The sequence below is a fragment of the Pan paniscus genome, chromosome 6 (genome assembly GCF_029289425.2).
Source record: "Pan paniscus chromosome 6, NHGRI_mPanPan1-v2.0_pri, whole genome shotgun sequence".
Lineage (NCBI taxonomy): Eukaryota > Metazoa > Chordata > Mammalia > Primates > Hominidae > Pan > Pan paniscus.
The window spans coordinates 155,697,821-155,722,857 of record NC_073255.2 but is presented as its reverse complement, the minus strand read 5'-3'; the positions used below and the strand labels follow the sequence as shown (position 1 = coordinate 155,722,857).

The 25,037-nt window shown below is 37.2% G+C and overlaps 1 long non-coding RNA gene across 1 annotated transcript in view; it reads right to left on the bottom strand.

The window, feature by feature from the left end:
* LOC129398349 (uncharacterized) overlaps positions 1-24,837 on the bottom strand; it is a 303,592-nt gene extending 278,755 nt beyond the window's left edge. The window contains exons 1-2 of the long non-coding RNA XR_008626034.1: positions 24,321-24,837; positions 23,592-23,684 (exon numbers count right to left, since the gene is read on the bottom strand). This is a non-coding gene — a long non-coding RNA (uncharacterized LOC129398349). The remainder of the gene's footprint in view (positions 1-23,591; positions 23,685-24,320) is intronic.
* Between the last annotated feature and the right edge of the window lie 200 nt (positions 24,838-25,037).

Here is a 25,037-nt window from a genome sequence, read left to right as displayed (position 1 = left end):
CAGTGTCTGAGCATTGAAGACTTAGGAATTCCTTGTAGTCTTCGCACTCTGCTTTTATTTTTAATCATCTTGCTTGGGAAGGCTTTCCAGGTATTTAAAGGGAGTTAGGTGTTGTGATATAAGGCTTTGGTCACTGCAGCCATATCAATATTAGGGGCCACCCCAAGCCCAGTGAAACTGTAGTTCTTTCAGACTTTTTGGTGGTCTTGGATATGATCTGGAAAATTTTTCTGGGTTACTATTCAGAAACTCTTGCTCTCTTCACTTACTTTCTCCCAAACAAATGGAGTATCTCTCTCTGCTGAGCTTCCTGGAGCTCAGGGAGGAGTGACATAAGCAGTCTCTGTTGCCTAGACAGCCTTTTAGGTTTATTTAGAACCCCAGATTACTTTAGCCTGAGGTGGTGAGGCTTAAAGAAATTTAGCTTTCAACTGTTGGTAAGGGCACTTCCCCGCTGGCTAGGGCTGGTCTAAATGCACCCTTCGTAGGCACCAGCTGAGTTCTTCCCAGGGTTGGCAGCATTCAGTTTCAATACAAAGTCCCCCGATCACTGTGCTCTCCCTCGCCCAAAGCGCACAAATTCTCTCTCAACGCCATGCAGCCACAGCTGGGGGATGGGTAAGGGGTGTTTTCAGCAATTCAAAAATGTCTTTTCTACCTTCTTCAGTGCTTTTTTCAGCAATAAGAAGTCAAAACCGGGCATGTGATTGCTTACATGCTGTTAGATTCTTATGAAAGTGCTTTTTGTGTAGATAGTTGTCAAGTATGATGTTCCTGCGGGGAGGATGATCAGTGAAAGCTTCTATTTGGCCATTTTGCTCGGACTCCTCATTCAAAGTTCACATTTTGACCTCCTCCCATGAATCACAAATATTGTTAATGGAAATCTAAAATGGTAAATCATTTTCAGGAGGTTTCCACTTTACTTTACACAGACCCATAAGAGGAATTACTGTCTATGGCAGCCTGACAAAATATATTTCTTGATGAGTAAGACTTAAAAGTCAAAATTACTCCTTGATCCACCAGATGCAGGCAGGATGTGTTAGCAGGCATGACAGCAATATTAATTTCCTTGTACAACTCTATCAGAGCTCTTGAGTTTCTAGGTGCATCGCCAGTGTGCAGTAATATTTTGAAATGGACCTTTTTTTCTGATCAGTAAGTCTTAACAATGAACTTGAAGTAGTCAGTAAACCATGCTTTAAACAGATGTAAGGTCATCCAGGCTTTGCTGTTCCATTTATAGCACATAGGCAAGGTAGACTTAGCATAATTCTTAAAGGCTCTAGGATTTTCAGAATTGTAAATGAGCATTGGCTTTGAAGTTCACAGTTACATTAATCCCTCACAAGAGAGTCCACCTGTCCTTTAAAACTTTGAAGCCAGGCATTAGCTTCTCTCAAGTTATGAAAATCCCAGACGGCATCTTCTTCCAATAGGAGGCTGTTTTGCCTACACTGAAAAGCTGTTTAGTGCAGCCACTTCCATCCATGATCTCACCTAGATCTTCGGAATAACTTGCTGCAGGTTCTATATTATTTAGCACTTGCTGCTTCACCTTTCACTTTTATGTTATGGGGGTGGCTTTTATCCTTAAACTTCATAAAGCCACCTCTGTGAGCTTCACATTTTCCTTCTGTAGTTTCCTTCCCTTTCTCAGCCTTCATAGAATTTAAGAGCATTAGGGCCTTGCTCTGGATTAAGCTTTGGCTTAAAGAAATCTTGTGGCTGGTTTTATCTTTTATCCAATCTGCTAAAATTTTCTTTATATCAGCAATAAATCTATTTCAACTTTCTTATTATTTGTGTGTTCACTGGAACTTTTGTTTTCTTCACAAACTTTCTCTTTGCATTCACTACTTGGTTGTTTGGTGCAAGAGGCCTAGCTTTCAGTCTATCTCTTCTTTCAATGTGCTTTCCTCAATAAACTGAATCACTAGTAGCTTTTGATTTACAGTGAAATATGTGTAACTCTTTCTTTCACTTGAACACTTAGAGACCATTGTAAGGTTATTAATTAGCCTAATTAAAATATTGTTATGTTGCAAGGGAGAAGGAGTCCTGAGGTAAGGAAGAGAGAAGGGGGGAATGACTGGTAAATGGTGCACTTAGGACACACACAAAGTGAATTAATTAAATTCATCATCCTCTATGGGAGCTTTTTGTGGCACTTCAGAACAATTACAACAGTAACATCAAAAATCACTGGCCAGTGGCCAATTTATAGTATGTGGCTTAGTATGGAAACGCCTGGGCCAAGACACACAGGCCTGAGCATCCTGAAGCCATTGACTTTGATCTCTGGTCTCCAGGATACATCACTGATGTATTCAAGGAGGTTTGTGAGAGTCTAGCCCCGCCACTGCTTCTCCCTTCCCTTGTTCCCCCTTCACACACTTCTTAGGAGGGTCATCTGCTACTTCCCCAGAGTGGCACCACTTACAAAAAGGCCTGGAAGCTTAATGTGCACCTGTAATCACATGGGGAAGAAACCATTTGTTTATGACTGTGAAGGGTGTGGCAAGACCCACCTCAAGAGACTAACATCTGAGTTGTCATGTCCTGATCATACTGCAGACAAGCCATATGTTTGTGCAGCTAGTAGCTGTGATCTAAAAATTCAACAAAAAATCAAACTTGAAGAGACATTTTACAGGCAAACATGAAAACCAGCAAAAAATATATATATATACATATGCAATTTTGGAGGTTGGAAGAAGACCTTTACAAACAGCAGCAGCTGAAAAACCATCACTGCCAGCATACCAATGAACCACTATTCAACTGTACCCAGGAAAGATGTGGGAAGCATTTTTCCCCATCCATCCAGCAAGCGGCAAGGCCCATGAGGGCTCTATATGTCAAAAAGCGTGTTCTTTTGTGGTGAAAGCATGAACAGAAGTTTTGAAACATGTGAGAGAAACTTATAAAAAGGAAACAACATATGAAGCAGGCCAGAAAACATTTAAACATTATCTTAAGCAACATATGAACACTCATGCCCCAGAAAGGGATATTTTTGACATACAAGAGAAGTCTCTGGAAGAACCTACACAACTGTGTTTACTCTACAAATCCATATCCTTTCCATGAGAAAAAAGGTGCCATTTTGCATGTGAACATGTTGGCTGTGGCAAAACATTTGCAATGAAACAAAGTCTTTCTAGACATGCTGTTGTACGTATTCCGACAAGAAGAAAATGAAGCTCAGAGTAATAGCTAGAAGAATGGATTCTGAATGTTCTTCACACAAAAATAATAAGTGTCAGAGGTGATAGATATGCTGATTACCCTGATTATACAAATTGTATACACGTATCAAAATATCACACTTTACCCCATACATATGCAGAATGTATTCATGCAGAATGAATGTAGTATGTGTCAATTAAAAAATAATAAAAGCAAAAAATAAATTTCATTAAAAACCTAGCTTGACCTCTCATCTCAGTGGATATATCCCTCCTAAAATAAGAGCAAGACTTATTTTTGTCTCCAAGTGGAAGGCCTCCGAACCGTATGGAAGACAGGGTGGGCTCCACAGTCGGGATACTACCACAAGTATCATATTGCTTTATTCAAAGGACTACAGACCAATGAGCTTAGCTGTTTTCCCTCAGAAGCATATTTTTCTTTATTAAAATTTTTGATGCAGAAAAAGGAAGATGAATAATCACAGATCATCATAACAGATATGATAATAATTAACAAGTTTAAATATTGTGAGAATTACCATGTAACAGAGAGACATGAAGCAAGCACATGCTGTTGAAAAAAACGGAGCTGATAAGCTTGCTAGATGTAAGGTTCCACAAACCTTCAGTTTGTAAAAAATGTAATATTGTGAAGTGCACAAAAGCAAGGCACAATGAAAAAAAAAAAAGTCATGCCTGTATGTCACAGTTGATATTTACTTAATCCCAACATAGTGCTAAGACTGGCCGAAGACATTGGTTCACAAGAGCCATTTTATTTTTTAATTTTCAGGATTTTTTTCAAGCAGATTTTTAAACTATCGATAGTTTGAATATGGTGATGAGGTAGTTCCTTATACTATGGAGGCCTGCAAATTCTTCAAACCAGATTCCCTCCCTGAGGCCAGTTCTTAGACATTCGCAGCACATCACTACTTAAAACTTAAAAACTTAATTCATAGTTGATACGGTTTGGCTATGTCCAAACCCAAATCTCATATTGAATTCCCACTTGTTGTGGGAAGGACCTGGGGGGAGGTAATTGAATCATGGGGGCAGGCCTTTCCCATGTTGTTCTCATGATAGTGGATAAGTCTCATGAGATCTGATGGTTTTATAAGGGGGAGTTTCCCTGCACAAGCTCTCTTCTCTTCTCTGCCACCATGTGAGACATGCCTTTCACCTTCTGCCATAATTGTGAGGCCTTCCCAGACATGCCTTTCACCTTCTGCCATAATTGTGAGGCCTTCCCAGCCACGTCGAACTGTGAGTCCATTAAACCTCTTTATTTTTTTATTTTTTGCTGTTATTTCACTATTGTTTTTTTTTTTTTAATTATTATTATACTTTAAGTTTTAGGGTACAATTTTGTAAATTGCCCAATCTTGGGTATGTCTTTATCAGCAACATGAAAACAGACTAATACAATAGTATTACTGCAAATGTTGACATTAGTGCCAGTAAAACTAGGTTATCTACAACCAGCTCTCTTTTACTTTAATGCATGTAAATTTTACATTAAAATGCGGTTTTATTCTTAATCACAAGTGAAGTTCATGAATATATTGTGAGACAAAGTAGCAAATGTTACAAACCACGTTTGCTCCTTTCTGCTTGCTAGCAAAATTTCACAAACCCCTGACTTTGTTACCATCTGCAGCTCTCTCAAGGGAGGCTTTGGAAATAAAACAGGATAGCGTGCAGAGCCCCCAGTGTCTCTTGTCTGAGCTACTACTATATTTTTCTTACAAGATAAAGGACCCTAGTCCTTGCCTTTCCCTGCACATAAGATAACTTCTGACAGGGGCAGTGATTATGTTTCTGTAATCTATAACCAAATGTACCCTTACACCCAAAGCTTGATGTGATTCTGCTTTAATGTAACTCCTGAGCAAGTCTGATGTGATTTTGCACATACTGAACCCCCACCACTTGTATATAAGCAGTGGCTGAAACACTAAGCAGGAGCAGTCTGGCAGAACTGCCCTAGGGCTACAGGCTTCAGTCTATAGTCTTCAGTAAGACTTCTGAATAACACTAACTTTAATCCTTCCAAAGCTTGATTATGTTTTCTTTAGTAAACAATATTTATATATTTTTGTTATAATTCACAAAATGTTATATTGATAAAAAGCGTAGACTCTGTAGTTTCAAAGTAAACAAAAATATTATAACAAATATTACAATTTAAAGAATATAGTATTAATATAGCAACACTACATTGTTAAAACATCAGTCAGAATACAGAATATACTATATGATCCAGAATGACTCGAGGCTTCCAAAGAGAAGAGCAGCAATATTTTGTTTGATCCCATTTGTTTTTCAGTGAAGTAATAAAGTGGGCAAACAATCATCAACACAGCAATGATTCAGAAAATAAAAATCTAGCATTTTCATGCATATTTAGAAAACCAATCCGTAAAGTTATCCACTGAATCCAACATATCATTTTTATAAAAGTAGTTTGACAATAACATAATTTACTTTCTTAGGAAAAAGCTTTTTTCTAAGACCTTGAAATCAAAAGCAATTCACTATAGATGAAGAACAGGACCTGCTAAGAGGAATGTGGGAATAACATTGATTGAGCATGCTATGTGACAAGCAATATGTTAGGCTCTTTTCACAATCCGTGTAGCAATTTTTAAAAGAATATTGTAGCTTTATTGCCTTGAAGAGAAAAGGACTTGAAATTTTATGGAATATTTTTAGTTTTAAATATTAAGTAGTTTGTTTTAAAATGTGCTTATTTGGATAAATGAAATAATTAGTTACAAATTTAGTAGAAATTTACTTACTAGTACAATAATAAAAAAAACTTTCACCCAAAAGTTGTAAGTAAAATACTCTCAGCACTTACTATCTATTTAGAAAATCTTTGAAACTACCCCCAAACACTCAGTATTTCCTAGACAGGATCCTTGGCAGAGAAGACCTGAGTTTTGTATTGTCTTGATCTCAAGAGAAGTTAATAATATACCAGCAATGGCCATCCAGAGGCAAATACTCAGGCCTTGAACCTCTCCTGCTTTTGATGAAGGGTGAGAGAATATGGGAAAACACCAGTCCCAGCTCATTTTCGTGTCTAAAACATCCAATAAATCTACCCCTTTCCTTCCTCCCTTCCCTTCCTTTCCCTTCCCTTTTTCCTTTCCTTTCCTTTTTCCTTTATCTTCCACTTCCCCGTCCCCTTCCTCTTCTTTCCTTTCCCCTCCCCTTCCCCCTCCTTTTCTCCTTCTTCCTCTCCCCCTCCCCTTTTCCTTCTTCCCCTTCCCCTCCCCTTTTCCTTCTTCCCCTTCCCCTTCTTCCCCTTCCCCCTGCCCTTCCCCTTCTTCCTCTTCCCCCTCCTCTTTCCTTTCCCCTCTCCCCTTCCCCTTCCCCTTCTTCCCCATCCCTTTCCCTTTCCCTTTTCTTTTTTTTTGAGACAGTCTCTCTCTGTCGCCAGGCTAGAGTGCAGTGGTGAGATCTCAGCTCACTACAACCTCTGCCTCCTGGGTTCAAGCAATTCTCCTGCTTCAGCCTCCTGTGTAGCTGGGACTACAGGCTTGCACCACCATGCCCAGCTAATTTTTGTATTTTTTTTTTTTTTTTTTTTTTAGTAGAGATGAGGTTTCACCACGTTGGCCAGGATGGTCTTGATCTGTTGACCTCGTGATCCACCCAACTCGGCCTCCTAAAGTGCTGGGATTACAGGTGTGAGCTACCATGCCTGGCCTCCTTTCCTTTTTTAAAAATATAAACATAAGAAGGCTGAACTAACTTGTCAAAGTGATAGTGTGATAGTCTAAGTAAAGGGCAAAACCAGCAAGATATGGAACTCATGAAAGCCTAACTCCAAAAGTCATGTTCTAACAGTCCCTGGTAAACTTGAATAGCACAGAAAATTATAATGAGACTATTTAAATAAGGAACAAATGTTTTCCTTTCTCCTGTCATCTTGCTGAGTTTGTTATGTTACTCTTCATTTACACTTAATCTTATATTCTGTTGTATTGCATACAATTTTTAAAAAATATGTAGCATTCATTCAAATTATTCTATGGTCAAATTCCCCAAAGGAGAGCTTTCTCTGTGTCCATGGCTTCTTTTGAACTCACTCTAAGTCTTGAGAGAGGAAATGGCAGAAGATAATTTCCCTGTGGGACTAAATTAAAATGTCAAGACCTACGCATGAGCAAAGATAGAGAAAAACTAGACTAGGAATAATATGATGATAAATATCTCTATTTTCTGAAAAGCATTGCTTCTAATAAGTTCCAAGTACTAAACCTTCTATACATTAGATATTACATTACAGAAGAATGGCAAGTGCTTTAAAATTGATCACTCATCACATTATGAAAAATGAATGCTATAGTATGCATCATAAAGTTGTGCATTCCAGTATTAAATACTGAAAGCTTGTTCCAAAGAAAAGGGAAGAAAAAAATATTAAGCAGTGCAAAAATGGCAAGAAAAGGCATGGCATTTAAAAAATATATCCAAGGATATATCAATCTCCTGGAGTCAGGGATAATGGAATTTTATAGTAAATCTTCATCCATATCTGGTATACTTAATTCAGGTTTTAAATTTAAACCCTGGATTTATGCCTACAGAACTGACAAAAATCTGATTGCTCTTCTACACCACATTCGTCTTGGCTACAAAAACACAGTGATATTAAAGACAAGATGCAAAAGTCATATTCAAGAAAATTGATTTTCTCTGTTGAGCAATGTTGACTTTGAACAAGTGAAAATGCAAAGATCACTTATTTTGCCTTTTTGTTTAGAATTAATTGTGCAAATGTCATTACAGACACGATTAATTGTTAAAAGTCTCATGAGCTATTTCCCTTCTGGGGCTTATAACTGACTGACACAAACCCAAGACTATCCATCAGAGATTATTCCAAAAGTTAGGAGATTCTGCCCTACTGTCTTCCTGAAGAGAAGACAAGCTCATTATTTTGTAATTCTATGCAATAATGCTCAAAAGTGTAAATTTCTAACATATAAATATTATTTTCCTATTATATTTCATGCTGATAAGAAAAAAACTCTCTTTTTTTGTTTAAATGTGACTAACCACATCACATTAAAATAATTGAGAACAAAGTTTTAAATAAATACCAATGTCTTAAAGAGTCTATATATTAAATACTTAAATTTACCACTTCCTTTTTGATCATCCAAACTGTGTCTTAAAAGATATTTGATAAAAATGGGTGAGGAACTTGTTTAATTTTTGTAGAAACCATGCAAGAAGTGGCCATCAAATTATAATACAAAAATGCAGTACTCTAAGGCTAAGCATTTATTGTTGAGATTCTAAATCTGCTTAGACATTATTTATAATTTTTGAAGCTTTATTAAAATAAAATAAAATTTGTGAGAGAAGCTAACTTTTTGTACATTTATTTGTTTTCCTTCATTTGTGATAGCAATACAGGTTGAGTGTCTCTTATCCAAAACACTTAGGGCAAGAAGTGTTTCTGTTTTTATCTGTCTATTTATTTATTTATTTATTTATTTATTTATTTATTTATTTATTTTCGAGTTTGGAGTATTTGCATATACCGAATGATATATCTTGGGAACAGGACCCAAATCTAAACACAAAATTTATTTATATTTTTACTTACCTTATACACATAGCCTGAGGGTAATTTTTATAAAATATTTCTGACAATTTAGCACATAAAGTTTTGGCTGCATTTTGACTGCAGCCTGTCACATGAGGTTAGATGTGAAAGTTTTCACTTGTAGAGTCATGTCAGCACTCAAAAAGTTTCAGATTTTGGAGTATTTTGGATTTCATATTTTTGGACTTGAGATGCTGTATTTTCATTAGCAATCTAAGAATCCTAAATCAACTGTGAATTGTATTTAATTAGCTTCATTTTGAAATCACCAGCTTAGCTTAGTTAACAAAGGGAATCTCTTTTATACAAAATTATTTTTATGTTTCTGAAAATTAAAATTATTATAAATTATTTAATTTAGAAAATATAAGTGACTTAAAAAGGTTCAATCAAAATATAGGCTACTTTATTTAGACTTTTTTTAAATACAAAAACTACTAATTATTTAATTTTAGAAAAATAGATATTATTTTTATTTTCTACACATATATCTGTCAGGAGCTCAGCTGGGCTGGGAGAGACAGAACTGAGCTGTCTGGTGTCAAAGTCACCAATCAAAGAAACAAGCCATAAATAAAGAGTTCAGTCTTTAGTCCCTTACTGTGATGGTGTAAGCAAGAGTCTAAAATCAGAAGAAATGCTCACTTCCCCTGCTCCATTTTCCCCCATAGAATGTCACATAGAGTGAGAGTCAGGAGGATTAAAGCAAACATAGGGATTGTCTCACCCTTCAGGGATCTACAAACAAAAGTATTTGTCAGTTTTTTGGATTTGAGTGGGGCTAGAGGGAAGGTGGGAAGGGGGTGAGTTTGAAGCTAGGAATGGAAAAGTACTGATTACTGAATCAGTCTGGGAAAGTATCCTTAAGGTTTCTCCCTTCTCCCCTAAAAAGAGACCCCTGGAAACACCTGAAGAGTACCTTTGCTAATGGCCTCAGATGAAGCATTAAACTAAAAATGCAAATATGTGAAAGATTATGACCAGCAAAGAGAGCCTGTATTCTTGACTGCAACTCCCTTCAGAGAATGCAGTACCCTTGACTGGGCACCGTGTCTGGTGTGGGTAGGGCAGTTTCCCTGGTGAGGCCTGTCAAATAAAGTCTTTGTAGCTGCATCTGGTCAGGCCTAAAAATCACACATAGGTTTTTAATCAGAAGCAGAACTCCTCAATATCCTCCTACTAAAATTTGATATGGACAATAGCCACACTAAAATATCTGCTAGTTTATCATATCTACATGACTAACAAAATAGATTATTTCTACAAATCGACTTTGAAGCATCTCTGTATTGATAAACCCATGGATATGTGGCATATAAGAAAAACATACATGTAGTTGAGGTAATTGCTTTATTCACCAGGTAGGAGGCTACTGTGTTGTATAGACTCTCTCTCTTCCATGCTCCTTTTATTAAATTCTCACTTCTCCAAACTCAGATAGGATAAATAATCATTAAAAGGAGACTTAGTCTGATGTCAGTGAACATCCATTCGCTGGGAATTGGATATACTTTTCCTGCCTTCTGACTGTGGATATATTAATAACAAAAATAAATGCAATCATTAAGTCTAAAAAGTAACAATAGAAAAAACAGAAAGAATCAAGAGCTTGAAGAGTCATGAAATAAAATCAGCAATGTATTTTGAAGAAATTCCTCTTAGAGAGTTCTGTGAAAAGACTGCATGGAAGTTGGTGGCTGGAATCAAATTTCAAAGCCCAAAAGTCACAAAATACAGATTTGGGTTGAATCCGAATCAGAAAAAAAAAAAAAAAATCAGATAAACACTACTTGCAACTACTCAAAGTGAGGTGAAAGCAATGGGCAGCTGGATATTGACCAGTGAAAGAAGCAAAAAGGAAGTCAAGGTGGGTGAATAAATATTTGGCTGTAACAGAAACAAGGGTGTATTGTGAAACACATGTGGCAAGGTCAGCCAGGTAGGAAGAAGATAAACGTCTGACACACTGTGAAAGAAGATGGTTATTTGAAGACTGGCTGTTCAGCTGGCAGGACTTAACAAGCTGCCTGTGAGTCACAACATGCCCAGAAAATGGATATTCCTCATCGAGCCATTTCAGGAATTCTTGCTTAAGAATATTTACTTATCTCTTTGATATACTGATTTCCTCTCTTTTGGGTATATATCCAGCAGTGACATATAAATTTCTTACGTAAATGCTAACCAAATTCTAAATGACACCTATAACAGCCAAAAAGTCAAAAATAAATAAACAAAAACCTAACCCAGTAGGAGGCTTTCATTACTTAGCAGCAAACACATTACATCAATTAATTTCTAAAAGTATTCATCAAAAAGGTTAGAGATAGCATGGAAAAGTTATGCAAAGGTTGCATAGATAATAATAATTTGTCCTTTATACTTTTTTCATAGCCCTCCTACTAAGCTTTATATGGCTAATCGTTTAAATATTATATAAGTAATGGTAATAAAACATTAATGTTTATTTCTCCCTTTCTACATACCAGAAACTGTGCAAGGTGATTAATATGAAATTATTTTTAAGAGATGAAAACTAACTTTAATCACCCCACTGAAACTGAAAGACAATAATTTGTAGCAATTCATGATGCAAGAGAAACCTGTGCACTAGGGGATAAACTGCTTGTTGTGACCGTGCTGGGTGTGCCTGCCTATCAGACACCCGATCTTGCAAGACTGTCATTAAAAGTCTCACTTTCACTGTTCTTTAAGTCCATTCTTTCAGTTTGGATGGGTGATTTTGTTTCTCACAATATATATGCTCTCAACTCTGGCAAACTCTATATTCATTATGCACAAAATCCCTGCTCTTATCTTAGATGCATTTAAGCTATCACTTCTTAGCAGCCAAACATAAGTCAGGAATGTAAAAAACAAATTAGTTTAGATTGGACTAACTAGTCATGAACTGACATTAATTAAATTACTTAGTTTTGTATCATCTTAGCAAAACCATGGGGAGTAATGCAGTTAAACGCAGCAAGAGAATAAGCTATGATTGAAATGGATAATAAGTATCATCATCTATAACCAACGAAAATTGTCTGCAGCAATTATGACCAGCTTTTCGTCACAAAATTAACCTTTTAAAGGCCTTGCCCGACTGGGTCCTCCGGATCTAATCCTGAATATTTTCTCATTTGATCCCTGGGCCTCTGCAGAAATGCACAGGGAGTCTCTTTTTCTTGTTGGATCTCGAATGCTTTCGAGACATTCTGTGTCCTAGGAGTGGACTCTTTATTTCCTCTAATTATTATTAGCTCCTTAAGATCTTGCATTTAGACCCAATCTCTGGGGTTATTGTTATCCCAACTGGGATTTGCATTTGGGAATTTCTGCTCAGCTGGCAGGACTCTTTGCCCCAGAAGATGCTATCTCCCTCAAATGGTCACAGCTGCCCTATTATAATCATTCCCCTCTCTCCCCCAGTAAACAGAACATTCATGATTGACATTGTCTCAGCCCAAGTATAAAAATTGGGTCCTAAAAATTGATCTAGCTGCTAAACTGAGGGGTTTTTCCAAGAGTGGCCTCATTTTGTTTTTAAAATTCCTAACCTTGGTACTTGTTAAAGGCACACTCACAAATCCAACTTCTCCCTGCCCCATAGGGACTTCTCTAAGAGCGTACATGTTAGACAGACAGCTGCTGTTTAGAAGGAATAGGGAAATTCTCAATGTCCTTCTTACATTGTTTTAATTCTTTCCTCAAGTTTGGATAAGTATTTAAGGCAAGACTGGGTTCAGCTCCTTCATGACCCCCAGATTCCTTTTCCTCCGGCCTTCCTGTTGCCCCCTGATCTACCTGTCCTCTACTTTGTGAGATGTATGTGCAGTGAGGGGGTACCATGTTAGGGGATCCCAGGGCTTTTCACTGGACAAGGGCTCCTTACTCTGCTTTTTCTTCCTCTTTAAGGGGGAATATGGGGCTAGTTCACTAATCCAACAAACCAACAAACAGCATAACCCATCTCCTCTTGTGAGAATGGAGTTTTATCATTGACATAGAGAATTAAAGCTTCGCACACCCAATCTTCATCTGAGCCAAACTTAGGCCAAAAGACCAAAGGCTGATAAATGGGCTTTCTGAGTTAGATAAAACAGCAATACTTCATCATCTTTTGATTTTCCTTGTCCCTGGTTTGAGGATTATACCTTCAAGCCTGCAACATTCTCCCCAACAGACTACCTGGGAGAATGTCAGAGGGGGTCTTTTTACTTAACCCCTTTCATTTGTTCCTCAGGCCTAAAATTTCTGTTTCCCATTTTCGGTTAGTCTCTGTGTCTGAGCTTTTTCCCTGTGTACTCAACCCCCTCTACTGGAGGTTTCTTACACATCCTGAGACCTCTGAAAATGCCCAACCACCAAGGCAGCACTTAGAATCCACTTTTCTTACCTTGGCTCATGCACTAGGTTGCCTGGTTGCCACAGTGCCTGCTTTTCTCCGTGTGTCACTTCTGCTGCCTCCTGAATAAAAGTTTCAGGTTTGGCCAAGGCTTCTGCAGGGAGCTAGGATACCCAGAGAGGGTGGGTCACTTAAATCTGGTAGAACGCATCTCCCCTCTTGGCTGGAGTCTCACTCCACGCAGGCACATAGATCCTCATAAGGGCCACCAGGTTGTGAGAAACAAACTCACCAGTCCAAGCCCAAAGAAGGGACTCAGAGACCCAGAGAACAGTGAAAGTGACACTTTTTTTTTCTTTTTCTTTTTCTTTTTTTTTTTTGACAGAGTCTCACTTTGTCACCAGGCTGGAGTGCAGTGGCAGAATCCTGGCTCATTGAAACCTCCATCTCCCAGGTTCAAGTGATTCTTCTGCCTCAGCCTCCCGAGAAGCTGGGACTACAGGCACGTGCCACCATGCCCAGTTAATCTTTGTATTTTCAGTAGAGACAGGTTTCACCATGTTGGCCAAGATGCTCTCTATCTCCTGACCTCATGATCCTCCTGCCTCAGCCTCCCAAAGTGCTGGAATTACAGGCATGAGCCACCGCACGTGGCCAAAAATTGAGACTTTTAATGACGGTCTTGCAAGATAGGGTGTCTGATAGGCAGGAACACCCAGCAAAGTCACAACAAGCAATTTATTCCCTAGTGCAGAGGTCTCTCCCCCTTTCCTCATAGGCTGGGTACTATGGGGTCACAATCTTCCTGGACATCGCCTATTGATTATTGAGTAGGGGATTTAGGTGTTTTCTTTAGGGTTGTCTTGCTGCATTTTGTTGCAGCCCACAATGCATTTCAATCCTAGTTAGATTATGAGCTCTTTAAGTATTTGACTTATGATCTAAGCAGCTGGGCAGGCTGATAAGAACAGACAAAGTGAGCTATTTTGCAGGCTAGTAAACTTTCATTTTAGACTAAACTTTTTTGGTTTGGGTGAAGACAACTAAGGCAGGAAGAAGGGAGTGAAAAGAGGGAAGCTGACAAGCAGGTGTCAGCTGTCTAAGCAGGGGCCTAGTATATCCTGTTTCTTCTGTAGTTTGCTGACCTAAGCTGATTCAAGGCACTTTGTCTTGGAAATGGGCCACTATATACATTATTTCCTTCATAAATACAGAGACTTTTTACCTATCAGTTAACCAACTCAGTTCACATAACCTGTTTGTGAATATAAAAGACTTTCATCCTCAGCTATTTAAATACGTGTAGCTGTGCATATTTGAGTTGTAGTCTGCAACCCATAGCCATTTTCCCTTACTTCACTTTATTTGCTGTGATAACAAGAGTTCCTTCATGACTATATGCTCTGTTGTTGTTATTTTCCTTTTTTAAGGAATAAACTTTATCTGCAGATGAGAATAGTGAATCAGAAACTAGGGTTTATTAATCTTATATTTCACTGAGTCACTTATATAATGCATATCTTGAAAGTTATTATATATGTTTATTTATTTATACAATATATATAACAATGTCTTACAATAATGTTGGGAAACAAGTTTTCTTCTTCATCTTTTTACCAGAGATTATTTTTTAAGTGAATTCTACATAATTTGTTTATATAGCAAGAGGGCAAAATAAAATATTTCTTGAAGCCACAAAATTATAGAGAATAGATTTCAAGGTAGGCAGCACATAAGAATCAAAATAAACTATGTGGCTTATATCATTTGGGAGATAGCTCATTTCTCTCTCTCAAGTACCTTATTTTAACATCAGAGATCCTTTGTATTTCAGTTATTTACATTGTAAATTCCCTGCCTTCAACCAAGAGGAACAAAAAATACAGGATGACATCTCATAATACTTCCTTAAAGTTTATGCTTAGCAGAACCCTTTGTCCTGAAGTCAACTAAAAATAATTGTTGATAAAAAGAAGGAACTGAGGCTAAGGTCAACATTCACTGAATTAGTGATTTTGGCTTTTAGGATTATCTGAATGCTTTCTGAATTATCTTTCTTTCTGTCTGTCTTTCTTTCTTTCCTTTCTTCCATCCTTTATTTCATTTTTCTTTTTTGAAAATGGCTTTGATAGACCTCTGAATATGGTCAGTTTCTGCCATTGGTATCTCAAGTATGGCCAAAGCTTCATGTTGAAAGACAAGGTAAAACAAAGAGAAAAAATGACCTGCATAATTAAGAGAAGAAATTTGAATTTCTGAGAATAGACCAAGAGGGAGGAGAGATTAGCTCAGTAGAACCAAAATAAGTCCCTGAAATACGTTGAGATAAGAGGGGTATTCTAAGGGATATGACAAATGACAAATGGCTTCTTTGGAGTAAAAAAAAAAATTGCTAAGAATAGTGGTTAAAGATTAATTTAAATACTGTTTTCTGGAACTCTTTTATCGCCAAAACTTCAATAATATTCTGCCAGACATGACAACCTTGGGAATATACTGTGGAAAATAAGAATGTGTTGGGATACATGAGTGCAGAGGCACTAAACAACTTATTGTTCTGAACTATCTTTCTAAGGATGTTTGTATAGCTCACAGCCTTGAAGACAGAAATAATGTCTCTCTCTATGTAGAGGGCAGGTTTGTTTGCTGTTTGGTGTAATAAAGACAATGCTGCTCTCTGGGGGCAAATATTCTCTTCTTTTCTTACAGCGTATTGAAGAGTTTGGGATTTTCTAAACTCAGGGTTCTTTTCTATAATCCACTCTATTTGTTATGTGGCATTATAGGAATCAAAGCTTAGGAAAATGACAAAATGTTGATTATTTGGCCATGACATTGGTAAGGGACAATGCTTTGTAAGGGATAACGCTTTGTCATTTGTCTCTGACCCAGGAGTCTCACGTTGCCTGTTAGAGTTCATGAAACTGTGGCAAGCTAACCTGTTAGTTTGCAAATAGGGTAAATTCTAAATCTCTTCACAGCCCTATACAAGGGTGATGTTCAACATGGGACGCAATTGGCCAATAAGACATGACAGCAAGTAGCAGGTGCTCAGAGTTATAGGTAAGAAAGAGGAGGAGGGAAAAAATGACTGACATATATGAAATGTGACCTCTACTCCATGTTACTCAAGTGCCAAAGATATTAAGGAGGATACAAAAAGGATTCCTCATGTAAGTGTTGTGGATGTGGATATATTCTATTTGGATCTTAAAGGAAAAGGTGGCCTGAATAAATTAAGAGGGGTAGGACATATTGGAAAAATCACATCTACATCTTTCTTCCCTACCTAATTGTTTATTTTTCAGCAGCAACGACTATTTCAAACATCTATTTGGCTATAAGAAAGAATTTTGGCTGAAAACTTTCATTATGACAACATATGCTGCTTTGAACAAATTACATTAATATACTATGTAATTAAAGAGAACATTTCCAAATCTTAATACATATTTGTCATATTTCATTATTTAATAGATTACTTTCTCCAGAATAAATACTGGAGTGTAGTATAGATAATACCTATATTAATGAGAACTAACCACAATTATAAAAATATAATTATGGATCATAGTTTTTCTAATTTTACAAGTTTGGAATTTGTGGTAACTTGAAAAAGGGTGTGAACCAACGTTTACATTGGTCATGATAATCATAAAGAGTTGGTAAGAAATCAGCATTGAAATAAAAATTAAGAAATGTCATTTCTTACAAAACCAGTTCCAGGCATCAAGGAAATATTTTGGATATTGCAAATTCAAAAATATTCCTGCAGTAGGAATTGAAACTTGATTTTATGGGTTGATAGCTTAATATACTGCTTCATGAATCATTTCTATCTACTAATAAATAAAGACATTTAATAAAACATATTAAGTTAATCTGAGTAATTGTATGAATTTAAAGTGAACAAAGCTTCCATTCATTGGATGCTTTTTGGAATTCAATATTTTCATTCATTTGAACCAAAGTTCTAACAGTTATCTTTCCTAGCAAGCCTCTATAAATATTTTCAGATTTGAAGCATCTTTATTTTTAGTATAATGATCACTCTCAACTTTTGTCCCCTGTTTTTCAAAAGAACTCCCAGGTAACAGCACATCTGGAAATCAAGAAAACAGTAAGCTATCATCTATTAGCACTCTGTGAAGGTTTCATTTCCATTATAGTCATCAAAAAATTCACCCATTAATATCTTCCTTTGGTTACCAAATGAGTCTCTCAGAATAATAGCTTCTGGAAGTAGTGTTCAGCTTTTCTACTTATTACATCTAACTTGATGTGATAGGAGTGGAAGGGATGTTCCTTGGTGGCATTCATTTATTTTCTCAGAACACAATCCTTTTGATGTGAATTTGATTAGAATTAATAAGTGTTACTAAGCTTTTTAAATTCTCTTTAAGAAATCAAAAAAGACAATGGTTGCTTAACTTATGTTTTTTGGGGTTTTTTGTTTGTTTCCTAGGAGCTATAAGATAAGATGGCTAATCACCTACCCCTTAAAGCCTTCAGTAAAATTGATTATTATTAGTGTCATCTACCACACAGGGATAACCAGATAAGGGTGCAAGAGACCTATTCACAGCACAACAATGTGCACTTTGTCACCCAGTGGAATGGGAAGCTCTAAGGCTATTCTATTCAAAATATTGGGGAATACTTTGCTTTTGATGTATGCATTTCCTTAAATCTCTGAAATAAATTAATCTAAAAGCAAACTCCACATTATTCCTTCTTTTAATTTCAGCATTTTTCTTATTTAATAGCATTATCTGGAAACAAATAAATCACATACATGAAATATTATCCACTCCTTTAGTTTGGTTAATCCCATCTTACTAAGGAAATGTTGGTAGTATAATTGGTAGAATAAACACGTACACATATACAAAGACTTACTATGGGAGATCTTAATGTATACAATTTTTTAAAAAACCAAGACGAAGTGGCAAATCTACTGGAGGATTACTAAGTTTACATGATAGTAACTAACCCTAAATAAATATTGCTTTAAATCACGAGTCTTCATGAATATCTAGCCAAAATAGGTATGACACAAAAAGGAATATAAAATGCTAATTCCAAGCCAATAATTAGGCTTTTAATTCATTCTATCTTATGGATTAAGTTCCAAATTTCTGTATATTTTCTTTCGTCAACAGAAAAAACCTTGCTTCAACCAGTGTTAAATGCCACAGATTTCAGTCAATACATGAACTCACCAAATTTACTGGTTTCTTATCATTCTAATTCTATCTTATAAATACATACATACATAATTCTATCTTATCAATTGTCCCCCATGCCAGCATTTAAGAAGCAGGTGATTGATGGAAGAAAGCGAGAACCATGGTAGAGCAAGAAATGTAGAGAAGGGATCAGGAATTGAGGGACCTATTAATAAAATTAAAATGAACTATAAATAAATGTGGGTATTCTAAAATATCTATGGCAATATTGTTAATATTTATGAATATGTTATATAGTTATATAAATATATGCAATTATGAAGTTCCTAAAAGTATTTTCATGACAGCCTAGTGTGGTAGCTCATGCCTGTAATCCCAGCACTTTGAGAGGTCGAAGTGGATGGATCACTTCAGGTCAGGAGTTTGAGACCAGCCTAGCCGACATGGTGAAACCCCATCTCTACTAAAAAGACAAAAATTAGCCAGGCGTGGGAGGCGGGTGCCTGTAAACTCAGCTACTGGGGAAGCTGAGACATGAGAATCGCTTGAACTCGGGAGGCAGAGGCTGCAGTGAGCCGATATCATGCCACTGTACTCCAGCCTGGGTGACAGAGTGAGACTCTGTCTCTCTCAAATAAAAGGAACATTTTTATAACAATTTATTCACTAAAAGATAAATTTTACCTAATGTGTTAATGTTCTCTTTTAGATAAATATATCAATAATATTTTAATATATAATAAAAATATGTTCAATGTATTTATAAAGACTATATTGACAAGAATTCTCTGTATCCAAAAACATGTTCCTCTGCTCTACAATCTTTCTTTTTCTCCCTTCCTTGGTCTCTAGACACAGCAACATGGATAGGAATCAGAAGCACCTTAAAAACTTTTGAAGATTTTATGTAGAAAAAAGGAAAACTGGTCAACTAAAACTAAAATATTTAAAAGAAACAAGTGAACTGGTCATTGGGTGAATTGACTTTTGGCTAATTGAACTAGAGCCCAGTTCTGCTTAAGCCTGGATCTTCTAAAGAGATGATAGCCAATACTTCATTTGAAGCTAGCTGGAGCCTAGCCACGATAAGTTTACATAGAAAATGGTCTTCCCATCTGTTCCCTATTACACTGTGTCTCAAACATAATCCTCATTTGTATCAGTTTAGCTGTTCAATCTACTTTTCTGCCCAGTTTCTTTCTTGTTATCAACATTTTCAGAAAGCCACCGCCCCCTAAGAAATCATGTACATCTAAATCAAATAAACAGAATGCACCCATTAAGCATACAGATCTTTGTTTAGAGATTTAAAATTTGTTTTGTTTAACATTTAAACTTTTCTCGTAAGTCATGTTCTATTCCCAGGTTGCTGAATATTTGCTTCTTAATGGCCCATTTCATTATTCTGCAGAAATTCTGCTGAATCTTCATTGCACATAATATTTTATTATAGCCATTTGCACATTTATATATATCCATCTTCATTTCTTCATCTCTGAAATTCATGATCAGTACACTGTATCCAATTGCCCTAAAATAAATGCTGTGGGATTCCATTAAAGCAGCTCCTTTTAAACTTAAATATACTATATTAATAAAAACATATTATTTTGATTCTTCAACTAATTTGCATTTGTATTATATTTTTCCCCAAGATTTTAGGTGCCATATATTTTTTTAAGTGCTTGAAAGTGTAATAGCCCATGTATGTCTGTTATAAGAAAAAACCCAGTATGCAGATCAGGGTTTTTTTACAGCACAACCATGATGTTCACAATAGTGAAAAAAATAAACAAAGCATTTCTACATTATAAATAAGTTCTGCATTTTCACCTAAAATATATTTTATCAATAAATATATGAAATTCATAACTTTAAATATTTCTACTATTCTAATAGAGTTAAATTTTAAAGCACAACTTGATATGTCACAGTTTTAATATTGTGTTTTATAAGGTACTTGAAATGTCTATATATCATCAAAGTAGCATAAATATCTTATCAAATCAGAGGACTTAGAACAACTGTTTGCAAGAAAACATTACAGAATTTATCAGAATTATTCAAACTGGACTCCCATTCATTCTTGCGCTTCATTTTTAACAGACTGAAGAGTCAGTGCTTTAAAAAGATCCTGTATTAATGAAATTTTGTTCTAATTAAATAAGTCATTTGTATTTATAAATATTAATAGTTTCTCTATTTAAATTTAATGCCCTTTGGATTGTTAAGTGCACCACGCACCACATCTGTTCACTTTCCAATGTGATAAGTTGCCAGCTTATATTAAAACAATACAAATGGAGTAATACCAGGAAAGGGCATGTGGGGAGGCAAGCAGTAGATATAATTACTTTCATGTAATTTTTAAATCTCTTTGTCAAACGCCTCCTGGAAATTTTGTAGAGATACTTCTTTTCACCTGGGGAACTATTGTTGGACCATGTGTTCATCATGATATGGTGTAAGTCTCTGCTCATAATAACAGAGGCAGAGAGAAAACCACAGACAGGAATAAGAACAAGACCTAAGGCAGGTCTGAACCTACAAATGTAAGATGCTAGGCAGGCTTCCCTCCTAACCAATATTCTTTAAATATTTTGTTCAATCTTTGTTAATGGGAGCAAGTAGAAAACTGATTTTCCATTTATTAAAACTATACACTTCTTTATATTCAAAATAACAGTTCTGTCATATGTACTGAATGCAATATTCCATTTTAACTTACTATATATTTGGAATTAGGTTTCCATAATTGTTTTCCATTGTTCATAAAGTGGATGGCATAGTCACTGAGGCTCATGGTTTACATTAACAGGCATTTACTTGCTTTCAAACCTCTAGAATGGTCAGAATTATGAAATTAAAAAAATAGAATGGCCAATTAAATTTGAATTTCTCAATAAACAGAAAATAATGTTTTGTAGTGGTAAATCCTAACTATTGCCCATCCCATATTTTAATATAAGTATTATATGTCTTAATTTTTGAGACATATTTAGACTTTAGATTCATTATCTCAAATTCAGATTTAACTGGATATTGTTTGTTTGTTTTAATTTTTCTGGCAACCCCATCATGCACACTTTTGAACTAAAGAACTCAATTTTAGTTAAACTATGATAGCCAAACGTGATTATGCCCAAAACTCTTCATGAAATATACATTTTTAAAAGGACGAGTTTCCTGGGCAAAGAATGCTTCTGAGTAGATGCAGCTGGAGTGTGGAGGCTGTTATGTATTCCAGACAGGAGGTGAAGGAGACTCGCACTAAGAAGATAAAAGAAAAGCTAGAGGAAAGCTGATAGAATTATAGAATATGAAAGTGATAAAATCAATAGGGAAGGCTATATGTCTAAACTAAAGGAAGCTAAAGCTTTAGGGTGCTAATGTAACAAGGCTGTTTTCTGGAAAAAACTGGCAGTATCTAACCAGTCCACCTGCATCACTCTAGCCCCCTACTGTCAGTTTTCACATAGTAGCCAAAAGCAAATATGATTTTGTCACTTCCAAGCTTAAAATCCTTCAGTGGCTTCCTATTGTTGTTAGGACACACAAAGATCACTTCTTACGGTGTCCTTGTCTCATTCCCCAGCTACACCTACTACTCTGCTAGCCTTCCAGCCACACTGGCTCCCTTTGTCCCTCAGATATGGTATGGGTCCCTCTGCAGTAGGGCTCCAAATGGGTATAGGGATCTGTTCTCCATACTCCCATTCATTCTTCCAGTCTAATGTTGCATCACTTCCTGTCAGAGGCCATTCCTGACTTCCCTGACTTCATGAAATCCCTCTATTATGTGCTGTCAGCAAACTGGCTGCCTTTCCTCTGTACCACCTGTCAGAGTAGAATTTTCATGTTTATAACGTTTTTAACAGAAAATATCAAAGATATACATAAATAGAAGAGCATGATGAAGCCTTATTTACCCATCTGAGATCCAGTGCTGTGGTCTGAGTGTGTCCCCTCAAATTTATATGTTGAAATCCTAATTCCTCAAGGTGATGATATTAGGAGGTGGCCTCTGGAAATTGATTAGATCATCAGGGCCTAGTAAACAGAACTACTGCCCTTATAAAGAAGGCCTTAGAGAACTCTTTTGCCCTTTACGCTACGTAAAGACACACTGAAGAGATGACTGTCTATAAACCAGGGCTTTCATCAGAAACCAAATCTACCAGCACCTTGATTTTGGGCTTTCCACTCAGCCTCCAGAACTGTGAGAAGAAAATTCTCATTGTTTCTAAGCCACCTAGTTTATGGTATTTTGTGACAGCAGCATGAAAGGTCTAAGACATCACTGTGGTCTTAATGTTGTGTCCTCCCCAGACTTCTATGTTGAAATCTTAACCACCAAGGTAATGGTATCAAGAGGTAGGGCCTTTAGAAGGTGCCTAGGTCCTGAGGCTGAAGCCCTCGCGATTGAGATTAGTGTCTTTATACAAGAGATCACAGAGAACTAGGTAGCTCCTTCCACCATGTGAGGACACAGTGAGAAGGTACCATGGATGATGAAGTTGGCCCTCATCAGACACTGAATCTGCTAGTGCCTCCATCTAGGACTTTCCACCTCAAAAATGTGAGAAATAAAGTTTTGTTGTTTATAAGCCACACAGTTTATGGTATTTTGCTATACCAGCTCTAATGGACTAATAATGAAAAACCAGCGATTCACGGTAGTCTTATTTCATTATGCCATCACCCATTCCCCATCCAGATTATTTTGAGACAATTCCCTTTTCATCTCAAATAATTCAACATGTATCTCTAAAAGATAGATACCCTTTTTAAAAAATTTATATCAGAGCTGAAATTTTAAATATATTTGCGTGACTATTTGGATTTTTGGATTAATGCCAGTTCCCCCCACTGGATGGCAAATTTCAAGAGGATTGAGATCGCATTTGTCTTTAATTCTCATCGTATCACAATATCTAATAAAATTTTGAGAACATAATGTTTTTTCCAGCGTATGAAGAGATGTTTATTAAATTTTTTTATATTTGTTGCTTTATCTTATTCTTTTTAGTCTACATTTTTCATTTATATTATTTCTATTTTTATTATATTTTGCATCTAGAACAGGAATTACTAATATAGAGCAGTGTCAGTTAGTACCTCAGAGGGTTTATTAGCATGCCAGACAAATTTGCCAGTGCTGATCAAATTGTAGCTTAAAAATTTTTCACAAGAGAAGGGTGATAGATGAACATGTAATACAATGTTACCTGAGATGCAGTGGAGTTCAGGGAGACGGTTTCCTCAAGTGCTGAAATAACATACAAAATTTGTGGAGTTCAGGAAGACGGTTTCCTCAAATGCTGAAATAACATACAAAATTTGTGGAGTGAATATTTAAACAAAACACAACCTAACAAAATAGAATAAAAACGTAATGTCCTACACATCATTAATAATTACTTCATAATTTCCAATAGAGACCACGGTTTAACAAGAGCTTTTATGAAAGAGAATGAAGTGTTTTCTCTACATGTGCTTCACTAAAATGTAAAAGCCCACTGCTCACTCCTTGTTTACCTGCAACTGAAGCCTTGTACTCAGTAGACATTCATTAAATATTTGCTGAATGCACAAGTGAATTAATAAGTGAAGTGTCAGTTCTAGCTGCTACAAGACATCATCTAAAGCTTAGGCTGCATTAACAGAATTACAGGCAATAGAACAAGGGAGGAGACAGTCTTTTTCTGCTCTCTATAGCCAAACCACAGCTATAGTAAGATTGAGTCGAGTTCTGAATAACAAACTTAAAATGAATTTATAATGCTAGACTATTCAGAGTTCAAGCACAAGGCAGGAAAACCCTGGCCAAAGGTATTACAGGGTGATTAAGAACTTGGGATAAATTATCAGACTAGAAATTTTTAAGATTCCTTCAACTCTTAATCTTTTAAATATTTTTAAAGATAATGTCAAAAGGGAAACATGTACTTAAATACCTCAGAAACCAAATGGCAACGCAGAAAAGACAGTGCCTCATGAAGCCAAGATTAGCTATGTTAAACTACAATACTGTAATTGAGAGGTGACATCGTGCTAGCAGCCCTCGCTCGCTCTTAGCACCTCTTTAGGCCACAGCGTCCACTCTGGCAGTGCTTGAGGAGCCCCTCAGCCCGCTGCTGCGCTGTGGGAGCCCCCTTCTGGGCTGGCTGAGGCCGGAGCCGGCTCCCTCTGCTTGCAGGGAGGTGTGGAGGGAGAGGCACGGGCGGGAGCTGGGGCTGCGCGCCGCGCTCGCGAGCCAGCGCCAGTTCCGGGTGGGCGCAGGCTCAGCGGGGCTTAGCACCGGGGCCAGCAGCTGTGGAGGGTGCGCCGGGTCCCCCAGCACTGCCAGCCCGCCCGCGCCGCGCTTTAATTCTCAACAGGCCTCAGCCGCCTGCCCCCAGGGGAGGGCTCAGGAGTGCAGCCCGCCATGCCCAAGCCCCGCCCCCCGCCACTGCGGTGGGCTCCCGGGCATCCGGGCCTCCGTGACGTGCGCCGCCCCCTGTTTGGCAGCACCCGGTTCCATTGACCGCCCAAGGGCTGAGGAGTGCGGGAAAGCGCGCGCGCGCGCGCGCGGGACTGGCGGGCAGCTCCGCCCGCGTCCCCGCGGCGGGATCCACTACGTGAAGCCAGCTGGGCTCCTGAGTCAGGTAAGGACTTGGAGAACTTTTATGTCT